The sequence below is a fragment of the Lissotriton vulgaris genome, unplaced genomic scaffold, assembly GCF_964263255.1.
Source record: "Lissotriton vulgaris unplaced genomic scaffold, aLisVul1.2 SCAFFOLD_4032, whole genome shotgun sequence".
In the NCBI taxonomy this organism is placed as follows: domain Eukaryota; kingdom Metazoa; phylum Chordata; class Amphibia; order Caudata; family Salamandridae; genus Lissotriton; species Lissotriton vulgaris.
The window spans coordinates 120,325-127,486 of NW_028243487.1; positions in this window are offsets into that span (position 1 = coordinate 120,325).

Here is a 7,162-nt window from a genome sequence, read left to right on the forward strand (position 1 = left end):
TCTGTTAGTCCCACAGCAAGCAGTCGTGCCTACTGATTGCAATGTAATTTTTGGGGTATTTGTATGCACCAAATACGATGTGAATAACGTTTTCTGACTGACTGACTGACTGAAAAGATCTTTTTTTTTTTATTAGCACAACAATCTTTCACAATGAACCCACAATGAGATAACGTCTCATTTTATCTGTGTGGATTGATAACAAAATGAGTTATTTAAACAGGTTAAAACATTGACATAATGCAAGCAGAGAACTAACACTGCCTTTTCCATGAAATTATGACAAAAGGGTCTTTTGGATTATGGGGCAGATGTACAACCCTGACAATTAGTGAGTCGCAAAATGCCATGAACAACAGTGTCGGAGCTACTGTTTGCGATTTCCAATGGGTTAGCAAATTGCATGCGTCATCAATATTCATGAGGCGCTCCCAATATGCGATCCCATTGGGAATGGCAGGCGCTCCCGGGGCTGGTGGCAACCTGGGCTCAGCAGACCTCCATGTCCGGTACTGCTTTTAAATAAAGGAGTTTTTTTTCTTTTTTTTTAATGCAGCCCATTTTCCTTAAAAGAAAAAGGGATGCATTTTTAAAAAAAAAGTTTTAGTTACATTTTTTAAGGGCAGGTAGTGGTCCCTGGGTACACTGCCAGCCCCATAAAAATATTTTACCCTGTACCTGAAAAGAGGTAGGGGTCCCCTGGGGACCTCTTTCCATTTGCGAGTGCATTAAACCCTCTTGAAGAGGGCGGTAAATTGTGAGTTTTTTATGACTGCAGTTGCAGTTGCAAAACATTCATACATGTGGTAGAGTGTCGCTATTAGGAAGGAATGCCCTTGAAACACCCCTTCCTAATAGTGAATCGTAATTCCTATTTAGCGAGTAGCCAAAAAATTGCAACTCGCTAAATAGGAATTGTACAAGGCCCTATTCGTTTTTGCATGCGCAAACGGGTCGCTAACCCGTTTACGCATGTAATTTAGGGTCGTACATCTGGCCCTCAGTCACTTAAAAGCAACTCAAATAATCTCTACTCAATGGGGCTCAACATCTTAGAATTTTGAGCTCTGGAGATCTGACCTTATCTCAATGGGGAAAAGGAGAAACTGAAGAACAAAGTGCCAGAAACAGCAGGTTAATGATCAACAAGTGAATGGGATGTTGAATAAGTGAATAGAGTGGAAAAAGGTTGTCTGAAGAGAAAACATTCTGATAAAGATCCCAATATAGTAATTGTACATGCAGGTGTGGAAGACCTAAGGACCATTTGCAATGATTATTGGCGTATCTGGTGTATATGATAACCTCATGTGGTTTGGCAGAAGTCTGGAAAAACAAATGTGTTTCCTAAAGGGTTAAACAGAGTGAAAGCCTGAAGTCTGAAGTTGCCATTGCATTTGTAGTTGATGCCATTAAAGCAGAAACCTTTCAAACATGAGCGAGATGTGTAGGCGCTGCACAAGATTTGTACCCAGGGCCTCCAAAAGGGTGTTGGCTTTATGCCCACGACCCTGTGCTTTCTAGAGCCCCACTCTCCTTCAGCAAGAATTATCTACAGTTGTTTATGAGGGTCTCAAGTCGCTGGGGGCCTTTTGGGTGAGATTAAGTGAACTATTGCCCAGCGTCACATGATGCTGAGCTGATCTGCCACCGGTGCCGGGGATCGAACCATGAGCCCTGCGCACCGGAGTCAGCCGCTCTGGCTGCTGCGCCACACCTCTCCCAGCAGTATCAGATCTATAACTTGATAGTGTAAATCTAGACATAAGAATGCTGGCCTGATTAACAAAAGAGGATAAGGAACAACAAAGATGTCTGATCCAAGAGTAACTCAAGCGCTGGATTATGAGGGAGCCCCCTGCTGGCTGAGTAAAGAGGGTGAAGCATGAATACTGCCACCAGACTGCAGAAGGTTACTGGAGCCAGGAAGTATCTTAATCAAAGAATCAATTGACCATGACCAATTGTCCAAGATTGATGTTTACTAAAGAATGCAGAAGACCGATCCTGTAATGTCAAGGCCTCTTGGTGTCCCACATAGCGTTCCCTCTCTCCAACCTTGCAAGGCACCTTCACAAACCATTTCACCCAAGCACTCCTTTCTCCAACCCGATGTTGGCCTGCGTATTGCACATTTGAGGGGACGGAGAGCAAATATGGCTGCATAGTGACGGAGGCTGGAAAGGATCACTTTGCGACTCTGTATTAAATTTGTGCTACAGTGTTTGAGCTGGGATTGTGGTGTTCTCATGGGAAGAGACACTTCCTCAGTTCTCATAAGAACATTGATATCTCAGTGGTCATGGTATTGGCACCAGATAACAATCCTCACTCTTTTTCAGATGTCTTGCTTTGCAATTGAGAATTGAACTGAAGCGATTACCACTTGCTTAACATTGGGATCCGCCTTCCCTGAATAGATCACCTGTTCCCTACGACAATCAAGATCTTCATTGCCCACTGGACATTGGTCTCTTGATCTGCATTAAAAAAAACAAAAAAAGGTTAGTAAATTTGACGTGCAATAAGGAGTAAGAACGTTTCTCTCTTGTAGCGCATATGTGCCATTTAGAGCCTTGTTTCTACGTTGGTGAATGGGAAACTCTTCAGAAATGTGATGGATATTCTGAGCACTGTATTACAAGTATTATACGCGGCTCCATGCAAATGAGGGAATCACTTTGCCTCTGCACCTGCACCGTATTACCGATGTGGACGCAGAGGCAAACATGCCTTTAAGAGGTGGACTGTAAGTGTGCCACAAAATGGTGGTGTACTCTCAGTGAGCCTCCTAAAAGCAGGCCTCCGGGGGAACAAATGGGGGTCCCACGGACCCCATAGACATCCCCCTGCAGGCGGGTATAGCCATGCACTGCACCCGGATCCATGGGGATTACTAATCCCTTTAAAAATGAGGTGGGTTGCCACCTGCGCAGTGAAGCAGCTGCTTCATATTTCACACGGGTTCACAGCGCATTCATTCTAATATTGTGTCGTTTTCTTGTTCTCACTCAGCGCACCTTTTGAAAGGTGCACCATGGTGTGTCATGTCCGTGCCCAGGATGTGAACGATAATAGTGCCCATTTTATCACCATAAAGTTAACCATAATGCAGAAGTGACAGATCCTCACCAATACGTCAACATTTAGAAAGGGCCATCAAGCGGTAAAACTGGAGTGGGGGAGGTACAGAAATGGACCTGCAGAGAGATTGCAGACTCAGGGCTTGGAAGCAAGACTCGCCTCACAGGTCGCACTAAATAACTCCTGATGAACACGCCTTACGTGTAAGAGTCCATCTCAAGTTAGAGGGTGGCTGGTGAATATGAACTCAAACTGTGGTTGCCAAACATTAATTGAGGTGAAATCTCTCCCATTATTGTATTTGTTTGAAGTGTACTCAATAAAATATGCATTTTAGTGTGATTCACACAATCCCTCCTCATTGTCTTGAGGGACACCCCCCTCAATGCACTCTTCATACTATTAGAGTCTGGATGGGAGAGTCTGGCTCCAGTTGTTACAAAGCACAGTTGAAGTTATCCCACAACTTCTAAACCTGCAATCACTCTATTAGTAATCACCCCAGCTGCAAACATTAGATTAAGATGCCCTTCAATGAGACACGCCCTTTTTAAGATCCCCTCTCCAATGAAATCCAAGCTCTTAAAACAGGGACAGAATGGCTCAAAGCAGCAGCTGTTTGGGATTTTTGACAACTCTGCTGAAATCATGGACTTCAGAAATCCTAACCTGCTTCTTCTGCACACACAGCACCTTTTCACTGATGAGCACTCACAGGTTGCTTCAGCAAGCTGGCATCATGAGTAGCCAACACACCAGCTGTCCGGCAATTGATAAGTAAGCCCTGGACCCTGACCTCATTCTTCAATGTGAGCCACAGTCGCAGTAAGTGGCATTTGAAATGATCCATTTATAAATAGGAACTCCTGGATTTCTTTCTTTGAAATTTGATACCCACTCTTGCTCTTCAATGATTTTGATGAAGGTCCTGAGGTGTGTCGAAACAGCGTTTATCTTCAACAAAAGGAGGGGTGAACGAGAGACTGGACGTCTGGGATGTCTTCCTGCAATGCAATTATGTACATTATAATCAAACAGCCAGTCAGGGCATAAGGGTGTCTGCCATAGAATAACTTTAAAAATAGAAAGGTAGACTAATATATCATCAGTGAATCTCATAAAACTCTCGTCCATCCCAAACTCTAAAAGGGATGGGTGGGCTTCCACTTTTCAGGGGGTGCATTATTGTGGTGGTAGAAGTGCTTCCGATCATATATGGTGTAAATCCATGAAGTGAGGTCAAACACCCCTAAACAGAATCCAAATGATGGATTGTAAGGGGGTTTTAAAAACCAAGTGAAGGCAGCAGTGGTTCACAAACATTTTAGAACCATGTCCCAGTTTTTAGAATGACAATCTTTCATGATCCACCTATCTTTAATGGACATGAGGATGGGTGATCTGTTAATGTAAATAAAGCATAGTGTGGCAGCATGCTGTTAGTTACAGCACATTTTCAATTGATATGGCCACTAACTGTGCACAGAAATACAGCTTTACTAGTAAAAGAATGTAGCATACAGCACTCATGTAATAATGTTTATCATTTGTGCGTCACCAATTGAAGCATGTAGCACACAGCACTCATATGATAATGTTTATCAATTAAAGCATGTAGCATACAGCACTCATATCATAATGTTTATCATTTGTGCGTCACCAATTAAAGTATGTAGCATACAGCACTCATATGATAATGTTTATCCTTTGTGCGTCACCTATTGAAGCATGTAGTATACAGCACTCATATCATAATGTTTATCAATTAAAGCATGTAGCATACAGCACTCATATCATAATGTTTATCATTTGTGCATCACCAATTAAAGTATGTAGCATACAGCACTCATATGATAATGTTTATCATTTGTGCGTCACCAATGAAAGTATGTAACATACAGCACTCATATGATAATGTTTATCATTTGTGCGTCACCTATTGAAGCATGTAGCATACAGCACTCATATCATAATGTTTATCATTTGTGCGTCACCAATTAAAGTATGTAGCATACAGCACTCATATGATAATGTTTATCATTTGTGCGTCACCAATTGAAGCATGTAGCACACAGCACTCATATGATAATGTTTATCATTTGTGCGTCACCTATTGAAGCATGTAGCATACAGCACTCATATCATAATGTTTATCATTTGTGCGTCACCAATTAAAGTATGTAGCATACAGCACTCATGTAATAATGTTTATCATTTGTGCGTCACCAATTGAAGCATGTAGCACACAGCACTCATATGATAATGTTTATCATTTGTGCGTCACCAATTGAAGCATGTAGCATACAGCACTCATATGATAAATGTTTATCAATTAAAGCATGTAGCATACAGCACTCATATCATAATGTTTATCATTTGTGCGTCACCAATTAAAGTATGTAGCATACAGCACTCATATGATAATGTTTATCATTTGTGCGTCACCAATGAAAGTATGTAACATACAGCACTCATATGATAATGTTTATCATTTGTGCGTCACCTATTGAAGCATGTAGCATACAGCACTCATATCATAATGTTTATCATTTGTGCGTCACCAATTAAAGTATGTAGCATACAGCACTCATATGATAATGTTTATCATTTGTGCGTCACCAATTGAAGCATGTAGCACACAGCACTCATATGATAATGTTTATCATTTGTGCGTCACCTATTGAAGCATGTAGCATACAGCACTCATATCATAATGTTTATCATTTGTGCGTCACCAATTAAAGTATGTAGCATACAGCACTCATATGATAATGTTTATCATTTGTGCGTCACCAATGAAAGTATGTAACATACAGCACTCATATAATAATGTTTATCATTTGTGCGTCACCTATTGAAGCATGTAGCATACAGCACTCATATCATAATGTTTATCATTTGTGCGTCACCAATTAAAGTATGTAGCATACAGCACTCATATGATAATGTTTATCATTTGTGCGTCACCAATTGAAGCATGTAGCACACAGCACTCATATGATAATGTTTATCATTTGTGCGTCACCTATTGAAGCATGTAGCATACAGCACTCATATCATAATGTTTATCATTTGTGCGTCACCAATTAAAGTATGTAGCATACAGCACTCATGTAATAATGTTTATCATTTGTGCGTCACCAATTGAAGCATGTAGCACACAGCACTCATATGATAATGTTTATCATTTGTGCGTCACCAATTGAAGCATGTAGCATACAGCACTCATATGATAAATGTTTATCAATTAAAGCATGTAGCATACAGCACTCATATCATAATGTTTATCATTTGTGCATCACCAATTAAAGTATGTAGCATACAGCACTCATATGATAATGTTTATCATTTGTGCGTCACCAATTAAAGTATGTAACATACAGCACTCATATGATAATGTTTATCATTTGTGCGTCACCTATTGAAGCATGTAGCATACAGCACTCATATCATAATGTTTATCATTTGTGCGTCACCAATTAAAGTATGTAGCATACAGCACTCATATGATAATGTTTACCATTTGTGCGTCACCAATTAAAGTATGTAACATACAGCACTCATATGATAATGTTTATCATTTGTGCATCACCTATTGAAGCATGTAGCATACAGCACTCATATGATAATGTTTATCATTTGTGCGTCAACAATTAAAGTATGTAACATACAGCACTCATATGATAATGTTTATCATTTGTGCGTCACCTATTGAAGCATGTAGCATACAGCACTCATATGATAATGTTTATCATTTGTGCATCACCTATTGAAGCATGTAGCATACAGCACTCATATGATAATGTTCATCATTTGTGCGTCACCAATTAAAGTATGTAACATACAGCACTCATATGATAATGTTTATCATTTGTGCGTCACCTATTGAAGCATGTAGCATACAGCACTCATATGATAATGTTAATCATTTGTGTATCACCAATTGAAGTATGTAGAATACAGCACTCATATAATAATGTTTATTATTTGTGCGTCACCAATTGAAGTATGTAGAATACAGCACTCATATGATAATGATTATCATTTGTGCGTCACCAATTAAAGTATGTAGAATACA